Source organism: Kogia breviceps, chromosome 4, assembly GCF_026419965.1.
Source record: "Kogia breviceps isolate mKogBre1 chromosome 4, mKogBre1 haplotype 1, whole genome shotgun sequence".
In the NCBI taxonomy this organism is placed as follows: Eukaryota; Metazoa; Chordata; class Mammalia; order Artiodactyla; family Physeteridae; genus Kogia; species Kogia breviceps.
The window spans coordinates 49115490-49127555 of record NC_081313.1 but is presented as its reverse complement, the minus strand read 5'-3'; the positions used below and the strand labels follow the sequence as shown (position 1 = coordinate 49127555).

The 12066-nt window shown below is 41.2% G+C and overlaps 1 pseudogene; it reads right to left on the bottom strand.

The window, feature by feature from the left end:
• Positions 1–11181: 11181 nt before the first annotated feature.
• Positions 11182–11701, bottom strand: LOC131756420 (large ribosomal subunit protein eL21-like; annotated as a pseudogene).
• Between the last annotated feature and the right edge of the window lie 365 nt (positions 11702–12066).

Sequence of the window (12066 nt, the reverse complement as noted above, 5' to 3'; positions counted from 1 at the left end):
AAAAAGGCTTCTCTCGGGCTTCCCTGGTGGTGCAGTGGTTGAGAGTCCACCTGCCGATGCAGGGGACACGGGTTCGTTCCCCGGACTGGGAAGATCCCACATGCCGCGGAGCAGCTGGGCCCGTGAGCCATGGCCGCTGAGCCTGCGCGTCCGGAGCCTGTGCTCTGCAACGGGAGAGGCCACAACAGTGAGAGGTCCACGTAACGGGGGGGGGAAAAAAAAAAAGGCTTCTCTCAAGAGTTGTTGAGAAGAGAAGAAAAATCATAATGTTTCAAATTATATTGGTCAGGGTAACACTAGTTATTGTGAGAAATACAACCCCAATATTCATGACTTAACACAGTAGGAAAAAAATATATGGATTTTCCTGGTGTGCATCATACTCTATTCCACATAGTCATTCAGGAACCGAGGCTGACAGAAGTTCAGCTGTTTTCAACTTGCCTCCAAGGCTGCTCTGGGCATTGACATCCAGCAAACAGAAGTGGGAAGACAACATAGAGGAGGCACTCTGCTTCCTATCCACCTCGGCTCAACTGTGGCACCCATTAATCTTCTTACATTCTAGCAGAAGAATTGAGTCACAGAGCCTCACTTCAGAGCAAGGGCATTGATAAATTCTATATAATGAAAAGGAAAGCATATATTTTCATTAATAATTAGCCATTTCCACTACCAAATCATAGATAATCCAGAATTAAAATTTATCTGCTCAGTTGCTCTTATCTGGTCATGAGAATCTCCAAAGGGCCAATAATTGGGAAGAGGGTGAAGAAGAGCAAAAACTCAACTAGATCATGATTCTCTTGCATAATGGAGAGTGATGGACAAGGAACAAGACAGAAATTCATAGAGTAATCAAGCTGTGAAGAAATATAAGTAGAGATTGCCTGGCTCATCATCTTATTTTACAAGTAAGAAATTAGACCCCAGTAAGGTTAAATTAGCTTCCCTAAACCACAAAACTCATTAATGGCAGGAATAAAAAAAAGGAACTCAGATCTCTTGAGTCTTTGTCGGTGCTTTTTCCACTAAGGTTCAATTTTTCCAGTTTTTGGCTTTGTTTTTTGACCAAAAAAGCATAGACCCAATTCTTTCTAGTTAGAACTGTGAGACTCCAGAATTGTCCCTTGGGAGGAAAAATGGAGAGGAAGAGAACTTCACACTCTACCCAAATAATGCCGGTGAGCCCTTGCTGACTTCCTTATATACCTGTGATCAGGGTATAACTTCACAGCCCCAGTGTCACCAGTCACCAGCAAGGTCTCTGCTTTTCACACTTTGTTCCCATCTTGAACCAAATATATTTAATTTTGGCAAGTCGTTTGTTTCCTTTTTGGCAGCATTCATACCAAAAACTGTGAATTTATTGCCAACAGGAACTACATTTAAAGTCACTGATGAGTCACGGAAAAAATCGAAATTTCTATTTAGGGATGATTCTGCTTCAGCACTGAATCATGTTTTTCAGAGTGGCTTTCATTGCATTTGGAACAGTATACTGGTCCCCCTAAGTTCATTGGCTCCTGTTATTTATTCCTCACCTGAAGCCATTGTCTCAGTTTGTGATGCTATAATTTGTTACTATGGAAACAATTATTGTTGCGTCAAAAGACAAAAGGATCATGGCTTCATGCATAGCCTCAGTAGCAGGAACTGATGAAAATCTCAGTAACAAAGATAATAGTTTCACAGTGAAGTTACTAGTAAAATGTGTTACAGAAAGGGGAAATGGAATGAGAGGAAATAAAATGTCACTTGAATATGCCTGTGGTTTTTTCATGAGGAAAACATTTGTTAATCTAGTTGGAAAAGAAGAATTGTGTTATGAGCTGATGATCCCTCCAGAGTGGTCCAGAAGTTGCTGGAGTGAGGTACACTCTCACAGAATTTACGTGTCAGAGCCTCTCTACCTTTGTTAGTAAAAGGCAACCTGCAGCTCTTTCTATGTAACTTCTCTTTACAGGAGGAGCTGCCAAGACAGCAAGAGAGCCAGGGAGACTTACAAAAATGTCAGAATGATGAGTGGAATTTCCCTGTTGATCATGAATTTTAGCTAAGGTCGCAAAGCCACAAAGCAATAGGTACTTTATACATCCCACATTCTAAAGAGAGCCACCAGCCACATCCTATGGCACTTACTAGTGAGTACAGCTAACATCACCCCTCCATGCCTACTATACGGTGGTTCTCAAACATGGCTGCACACTAAAATAAGCTGGAGAACTTTTCAAAAATACCCATGCCTGAGCCCAACCAGTGAAGTCAGAATCTCTGTGGTTGGGCCCAGACACTAATATTCTTTTAATGGCTTCCCAGGTGATTCTAATAGGCAGCCAGCTTGGAGAACAATTGATCCACAAGAACAGAAGACTAGAATCTTTGGAGTTGTACCATACTGCCTTGGGGTGAATGCTCGGGCTTTTCCCTCCCTTTCTGGGCCCAGGTCAGGGAACTCTGCATTGAAGATGCCTCTGGCTATGCTCCCCAAAGGACTCACTCACCTACCCCAAAGAGAACCAGCATGTGGACACGAGCCACGCAGCAGTCGTGGACACCCAGGGAAGGACCACGACAGCAGCAGTGAAATCAAAAGACTTTGGCTCTCTTCTAAGATCTCTCTCATCTTGTCCAGCCCAGGAGGAGCTAAAAGCACAAAAGGAAGGAAGAAGAGAGAGATGGTGCCCCCTTCACTGCCAGTACAAATACCTCAAGCTGAGGCCTGGCTGTGCAGCAATTTTGTGTAGCACAAAAACTGGATGTGAGACTCAAGTTCCAAAATAGACCAGATAAGACAGGGCTTTTCAATACCTGAAAATGACTGAGGACATTGAAACTGCCCAAGATATTCCTAAGGATACAAAAGAAAACATGATTCAAGAGAGGGTGTTTTACAAAAGTGATAGGAGAAAAATAAACCACTTCATATTTGAATCCCTCTGAGTTGAGATGTTCAATAAACCACTTGCAATCGGTGGCTTTAATTCCTACATGGATTAATTGCATCACAACTTGAGGACATGAGAAAGCAAGGAACTATATAACCTCCCATATTCCCTCTCTCAGTGATTCTACCATAAGTAAGTTACCAAAGGATTAAAAATTTTTAAAAAGGCTACTTTTAAAAAAAGGAGGACATTCCAAAAAGGAAGATAATACTCCTTCACTTTCTAGACCTAACCACAAAGAGGAAGTTATTCTATTTGCAGGTACACAGGATGGGGCCCAGAGACTAATGTGGTACCCTGGGATCATCTTACTCTTCTTTTGAAATGTACTGATCAGAAGCAGTACCTGGGAGTCACCTACTGAAACTGCTAGAGTGACTGGCAGCACGATGACTAGAATGGAAGCTAGACCTGAAGGTAACAGAGAGCTGAAAGTCATTCAGAATGGACCACTCCATGGCTGTGAATGGCTGGGGCTTCTTCTTATCCAACCTTGCTTTACCGTCATCATAATTCTTTCTTATTCACTTTCTGGTTGTAATTTACTCACGGGTGAGAGATGAAGGAAAAGTCCTGGAGACCTACACCCAACTACAAAAGCGTAGGCCACCATGCAGCTCCCTGGATAAAGGTGCTGACTCTAATTAGTTGACTGAGCTGTCCCCAGGAAGGCCATTTTGGCAAGTACGTAAGTGATGGCTTAATTGATGGCACAAACTCACGTTTCTTTGCATAATACATCAAACAATAAAAAAAGGAAAATAAAAATCTCTTTCCACAATCAAGTCCAAAGACCACTGGGTGTTGACTGAGAGGTATCCCATCAGCCGGCCATTTGCATTCTTTTCAATCAACAAATTTAGAATTGCTTTCACAATTACTAACCCCAAAAGGATGGACATCATCTCTTAGAAGGCCCAAAATAAACTGTGTATTTCTTAAGATGGATTCTATTCCATTAGTATAGTATGAGTTAAATAAATCTATATATTGGATAGATGGATAGATGGGTGAATGAATGAACTAAAGACCAAACAAATGAACAGAAAACACCCGTGTTCAAGTTCAGACGAGCCTAGAGCAATGCTGTGCTGGGGGTGGGGCCCAAGAGAAGTAAGAAAAAAAGGAATTCATTTGTAGGAATTTTCCATTACCTAATAAATGTATCCATCCTCCCCAAAAAATCAGTTAATAAGAGTATTATCAATATATACAGAGTGGAAGCCAACTACCCAACTTAAATCCTAATTACTCAGAAATTTCGGAGAATCAAAAATTACTCAGATTTTTGGCCCTGAACCAAGATGGCGGAGTAGAAGGACATGCTCTCACTCCCTCTTGCGAGAACACCAGAATTACAACTAGCTGCTGGACAAACATCGACAGGAGGACACTGAAACTCACCAAAAAGGATACCCCACATCCAAAGACAAAGGAGAAGCCACAATGAGACGGTAGGAGGGGCGCAATCACAGTAAAATCAAATCCCGTAACTGCTGGGTGGGTGACTCACAGACTGGAGAACACTTATATCACAGGAGTCCACCCACTGGAGTGAAGGTACTGAGCCCCACGTCAGGCTTCCCAACCTAGGGGTCCGGCAACGGGAGGAGGAATTGCTAGAGAATCAGACTTTGAAGCCTAGTGGGAATTGATTGCAGGACTTCGACAGGACTGGGGTAAACAGAGACTCCACTCTTGGAGGGCACACACAAAGTGGTGTGCACATCGCTCCCAGGGGAAAGAGCAGTGACCCCATAGGAGACTGAACAAGACCTACCTGCTAGTGTTGGAGGGTCTCCTGCAGAGGCGGGGGGTGGCTGTGGCTCACCATGGGGACAAGAACACTGGCAGCAGAAGTTCCAGGAAGTACTCCTTGGCGTGAGCCCTCCCAGAGTCCGCCATTAGCCCCATCAAAGAGCCCAGGTAGGCTCCAGTGTTGGGTCGCCTCAGGCCTTGGGCAAATCGTTTAAGCTCTCTGCACCCCGCTTTCCCCCTGTCTAAAATGAGGATAACAACCCTGTCAAGTAAGTTCTGTGAGAATCAAACATAAAGCACTCGGTATCATGTAGTCAAATACATTCATGTAGTCAAATACATTCATATAGTCAAATACATTCATGTAGTCAAATACATTCTTTAAATAAATTTTTCTCCCCAGCTAGGGTAGAACTGTCCCCAGCACACTCCACTGTCCTTTTCCTTCATCCTTCTGCCCCACCTACTAGGCAAAACTGTACCCAGATCAATGCTGCTGTCTGCCTTCTGGTCATCTACACCCAGAAAACTAAGTCCTACCGGATAAAAGGCCCGAGGAGTGAAAACTGGTGCCACCACAATGCTAAGTCTCCACGTCAGCATCAGTACATGAGCAATTCACTAGTCTTCAGTTGGCTCCTTCCACCATCCACGCACCTAATAGGCTCTTCCCCAATCAGAACTGAAGGCTATGAAGGCCAGCTAAGTACTAGCAAACCTCGAAGGAGAAATTTGGGGGAAACGGAACACTAGTCAGAAAACTAATGAGGTTTTTTTTTTCCCTTTTGCTTGACTTCAAACTGTAGTCACAGTTATGTTATAAAAAATTGTAAATAACCTCTGCCCAGCCTAATCCATCTCTAGGGCGTCAGTTTGCCCACAGACTCAAGGAACTGGGATTTTATAGTTTGAAAAGGGCAGTGGGGGAGCAAAAGCAAATTAAGGAGGACAAAGAAATGAAGCTGGAGGAAGAAAAGAACTTCCTTAAGAAGAAAGTGAAGCACTTAGAAGTCAGGCCAGGAAAACTCAAAAAATAGGTATCACTGTGCCTGTTTTTTCAACATGGCGCAATGGGTTGAATAACAGCCCCAAAGCTGTCCACATCCAGAGCCCCAGAACCTGTGAATATTACCCCAGAGGTAATATTCTCAAAAGAGAATATTCCCAAAAGAGAATATGCGGATGTGATTAAATTAAGGATACTGAGATAGGGAAAATGTCCGGCATTATCTGGTGTGTCCCAAACATAATCACGTGTTCGAATGAGAGGGAGGCAGAGGAGATTTGACGCTGAAGGAGGAGTTGTCACGAAAAGAAACAAGAGATCAGAATGCTGTGAAGAAGGGGTTGTGGCTGGGGGAGGGATGAATGGGGAGATTGGGATTGACAATATATACGCCAATATGTATAAAATAGATAATTAATGAGGACCTGCTGTACAGCACAGGGAACTCTACACAGTGCTCGGTGGTGACCTAAATGGGAAGGAAATCCAAAAAGGAGGGGATATACATATACATACGGCTGATTCTCTTGTTTGTACAGTAGAAACTAACACAACATTGTAAAGCAACTATACTCCAATTTTTTTTTTTTAAAAAAAGGAAGGGGTTGTGAGCCCAGGTAACCTCCAGAAGCCCAGAAAGGTAAGGAAATGGATTCTTCTCTGGGGCCTGAAGAAGGATCCAGCCCTCCAATCCCCTGACTTATAGCCCAGTGAGAGTGATTGGGTTTCTGAACTGCAGAGCTGTAAGAGAATGAATTTCTGTTGTTTCAAGCCATTCGTTACAAAGTAATTTGTAAGAGCAGCAAGAAGAACCTAATACCCAGGGGCAGTATGGAAAACCTCAAGCATTCCAGGAACATTTCAAGGTGACAAGTTCGGCCTGTGTCATGAGGGAACACACTCAGATCTGGTCCTTAGGCCTTCAGCCCCGGTGAGGAGACAGCCTAATGAAGAAAAGTCACCAGGCAGCCCTGCATCAGCACAGGCCTGGGGTCAAAGTTGCTCTATCAGGCGGTGTCTCTGGAAGGAAGCAGCCTGCTCAGAGCGGGAGTGAGCTGGATTTGCTCAAAAAACAGATGCTTTATGTGCTCCCAGAATTAACTGACTTCTCGCATATCTCTAACTACTGGGGATCCCACAGGACCAAATTGGATGAGGTGTGTTAGGAAAGAAAAAAACCCTATATAGATCTGTTATGGGCTGACTTGTATTCCCCCAAAATTCATATGCTGAAGTCCTAATGCCCAGGACTTCAAGACATAACCTTATTTGGAAAAAGGGTCATTGCAGATGTAATTGAAGACAAGATCTTCCTGGAATAGAGTGAACCCCTAATGCAATATGACAAGTGTCCTCATAAAACGGGGACGTTTGGACAGACACACATGAGAGAACATCACGTGAAGATACTGTAGATTGGAGTTACACTGCCACAGGCTGAGGAACTACCAGAAGTGAAGAGGGAGGCCTGGGGGAGTCTTTCCCTGGCACGTTCATAGGGAGCTTGGCCCTGCTGACACCTGGACCTCAGACACTGGCCACCAGAACTGTGAGAAAATAAACCCCTGTTGTTTGAGCCACTCAGTTTGTAGTACTGTCTTACAGTAGCCCTGGCACACTAATACAAACTCCCGAAGGAAAGAAAAAAGAAAAGGAAGGAGAGCTCCCTGATTTAACAGACAGCGCTGGCCTGATGCAGGGTAAAGAAAGAACAGGACAGAGCTGGTTAAACTGTTAAAGTTCAGTTGGGCCTGTTTCCAAGGGAGGCAAGGAGAGGGGACATGGCAGGAGGAAAATGTACCTTTCCTGCTGCAGAAGGACAGGCTGAATGGGGTGTTCCTGCTGCCTGAGGGGGCCAGGCCTCAAGGCTGAAAAGAATCAGAAGCTAAGAAAAGGGAAGTTCGGGGGTCAGTGGCGTGTTCACAAGCCTCTGGGGTGCAAGTTTCAGAAGTAGTAACCTCTGCTTCTGTTCAGGAATATAAGGGTGACTCTCTAGCTCAAGCAACTGTGGGCACCAAGCAGCTCCTGTGTCCAGGGAATTATGGAGCGGCAGCCAGAGCCCTGGTGGTGTATGCAGCTCTCCTTCCTTCTCTCTGGGCACCAGGGCCACAACTAAGAAGGCCTTGGAATCTCTCAAAGGTGAAAACGTTCACACTCTAAACTGGAAGTTCTCTGGGTCTGGGTCCCTGAGAACCTGTCAGATGGTCCGTGAGGCTGAAACTGTTTTCATAATAATACTAAGACATCATTTGCCTTCTTCACTGTTTTTGACATTTGCAAAAGCAATGGTGGGGGTAAAACTGGTGGCATTTTAACACAAACCAAGGCAGGGGCACAAAACTGTACCAGTGGTCATATTATTCTTCACCAGCATGCACTCACAGTTTTTTTAAAATGTCAGTTCCACTTAAAAATCTCCTTGATGAATCAGTTAAAAATAGCAATTTTATTAACTCCCAACACTGAGTACACCTTTTTAATAAGCTTTGTGTCAAAATAAGAAGTGCATATAAAGCACTTCTGCTATCATGAGGTTGTCTCAAGGAAAAGTACTTGTGTGATTGAGTTTCAAGCTGAACTAGCTTCTTTCTTCATGGAACACCATCTTTACTTTAAAAAATGACAGAGAAACTGGTTGGTGGACATTTCTCAACAACAAATCAAGTGAGCCTGTCACTTCAAGAAAAATTGACAGTATTTGTTATTAACAATAAAAATTTGAGCTCTCAAGCAAAAATTGGAATTTTGGAAAATTTGTACCCGCCAGTATGACGCTGACAAATTTCAGATATGTAAAGCCTTTTCTGAGGAGATGGGCAGTGATATAAATAACTGTGATTTTTAAAAATATTGTGTAACAAAACGTGTCAACATTTGGAAGAGCTGCATTATTTAGTGACCCAATGTTTTCCAAATGATCAATGCACGATGCTACAAAATCCTATACGGATAAAATACCCATTCAAAGTGCAAGATGGACCAATGGATTTTAAGTTACAGAGGACAAAAATTCATTGACATGTTCTCATATTCTACACTGCTAGTGACCTTTAAGAAACTGTCTTGTTGACTATACTCTGAAAACTATAAGACACTGATGAAAGAAACTGTAGACAACACAAACAGATGTTTCTACCATGTTCTTGGATCGAAGAATCAATGTTGTTAAAATGAATATACTGCCCAAGGCAATCTACTGATACAATGCAATCCCCATCAAAATACCAATGGCATTTTTCACAGAACTAGGACAAATAATTTTTAAAATTGTGCAGAAACACAAAGACCCTGAATAGTCAAAACAATCTTGAGAAAGAAGAACATAGCTGGGGGAATCAGGCTCCCTGACTTCAGACTATACTACAAAGCTACAGTCATCAAAACAGTATGGTACTGGCACAAAAACAGACGCATAGATCAATGGAACAGGATAGAAAGCTCAGAAACAAACCCATGAACTTATGGTCAAAAAATACAATGGAGAAAAGAAAGTTTATTCAAGAAGTGGTGCTGGAAAAACTGGACAGCTACATGTAAAACAATGAAATTAGAACATTCTCTAACACCATATACAAAAATAAACTCAAAATGGATTAAAGACCTAAATGTAAGACTGGATAGTATAAAACTCCTGGAGGAAAACATAGGCAGAACACTCTTTTACATAAGTCATAGCAATATTTTTTTGGATCTGTCTCCTAAGGTAAAGGAACCACAAGCAAAAATAAACAAATGGGACCTAATTAAACTTAAAAGCTTTTGCACAGCAAAGGAAACCATCAAAAAAATGAAAAGACAACCTACTGAATAGGAGAAAATATTTTGCAAATGATATGACTGATAAGGGATTAATAGTCAACATATATAAATAGCTCATACAACTCAACATCAAAAAAACAAGCAACCTGATTTTTAAATGGGCAGAAGAATTGAATAGACATTTTTCCAAAGAGGAAATACAGATGGCCAACAGGCACATGAAAAGATACTCAACTTTGCTAATCATCAGGGAAATGCAAATCAAACCCACAATGAGATATCACCTTACAATGGTCAGAATGACTGTCATCAAAAAGAACACAAATAACAAATGTCGGCAAGGATGTGAAGAAAAGGGAACTCTCATATACTATTGGTGGGAATGTAAATTGGTGCAGCCACTGTGGAAAACAGTATGGAGGTTTCTCAATAAACTAAAAATAGAACTACCATATGACCCAGCAATTCCACTCCTGGGTATACATCAAAAAAAATTAAAAACACTCATTCAAAAAGATACATGGAAATGGGGATATATGTATATGTATAGCTGATTCACTTTGTTATACAGCAGAAACTAACACACCATTGTAAAGCAATTATACTCCAATAAAGATGTTAAAAAAAAAAAAGATACATGCCCGCTAATGTTCATAGCAGCATTATTTACAATTGCCAAGATATGGAAACAACCTAAGTGTCCATCTACAGATGAATGGATAAAGAAGATGTGATACATATACACATACACACACACACACACACACACACACACACACACACACACTGGAATACTACTCAGCCATAAAAAAGAATGAAATTTTGCCATTTGCAGCAACATGGATGGATTTGAAGGGCATTATGTTAAGTGAAATAGTCAGACAGAGAAAGACAAATACTGTATGATATCACTTATATGTGGAACATAAAAAATACAACAAACTAGTGAATATAACAAAAAAGAAGCAGACTCATACATATAGAGAACAAGCTAGTGGTTACCAGTGAGGGTGGGGGCAATATAGCAGTGGGAGTGGGAGGTACAAACTATTGGGTGTAAGATAGGCTCAATGATGTATTGTACAACACAAGGAATATAGCCAATATTTTGTAATAACTGTAAATGGAAAGTAACCTTTAAATATAGTTTAAAAAAATTTTAAGTCCACTTGAAATGCTTTGCTTCATAAAATAGCAAAAGTGTGCTAAAATAACAGATAAATAAAAGGTCAGTATATTCATGTCTGCACCTGTATCTGACTGGTGAAGTAAAACACTCCATGAAGTAAAAATTTTTTTAATTTTATAAAAAAGAAATTACCTCTTGTTGAATTGTGGTTTAGTATCAAAGAAGAAAATTCACAATTATCTGAAAAGACTAATGAAATATTTGTCCCTTTTCCAACTAAATATCTAGCTGAGTTCAGATTTTCTTCACACACTTCAACCAACACAACAGATTACAACAGACTGAATGCAGAAGCAAACATGAAAATCCAGCTGTCCTCTTTTAAGCCAGACACTAGAGAGAGTTGTAAAAATGCAAAACAATACCACGCTTCTCACTAAATTTTTTGGTTTGGATAATGTAGTTATTTTTCATGAAAACATCTGTTATTTATGTTAATATGTATTGGGTTTATCATTGTTATTCTTAAGCAAAGAAATATTTTATTTTATTTATTTATTTTTTACAGTCCAGGTCTTTTATTTTCTTTACACCCATCATGCCATGAATTCATAGGGAATGGGCTCCAACAGTTCAGGCTCCTTTCCATTGGCTCTCACGAAGTGTGCTTCTCTGGGTGGAGCACACTGGCACTTCAGTTGAACCCAAGTACCTCTCTCTTTGGCTTCCTTCTTTTTCTGATCATTTTCCTTCACCCGTTTCAGGAAGCTATCTCTGCTCTTAGAGTGCTTAATATGCTCGATATGCACATTAACTCTCTTGGCAAGAATCTTGCCCTTGTTTGTTTACAATGATGCCAACAGCATGCTGGGTAACATTGTAGACTCTCCCAGTTTTGCCATGGTAACATTTGTGGGGCATTCCTTTTTGAACAGTGCCCATTCCCTTGATATCTACAATATCACCTTTCTTGTAGATTCGCATGTATGTGGCCAAAGGAACAACTCCATGTTTTCTAAAAGTCCTAGAGAACATGTAGCGGGTGCCCCTCCTCTTTCCCTTTGTGTTGGTCATTTTGGCGAATTACTGGAAGATGGCGGTTCCAGCCCAGAAATAAATATTTTAAATGTCTGACTTTCTAATATGGTGAAGATTGATAGATAAAATAAAAGCTCAATAATATTTCATAGTGTATATGGGACTGAGACCAAAAAGTATGAAAACTGCTCCCTAAGGTTACCAGCAGATGGCTCTCTTTAGTATGTAAAGAAGGACCTATACAGATTAGAAGACTAACACTGGCATATCCTGGAGCCTGCCTATGTGCCGGCCCTAGTCCTTAACTAAGGAGTAGGAATATGCCCCATATCAGCAGCCACCCTAACACAATGTCTTTATATATCTATACCATATCCTTCTCTACAGCAAAGTGTGAGCATCTTTTTGAATAAGAATCCTAACTTCTA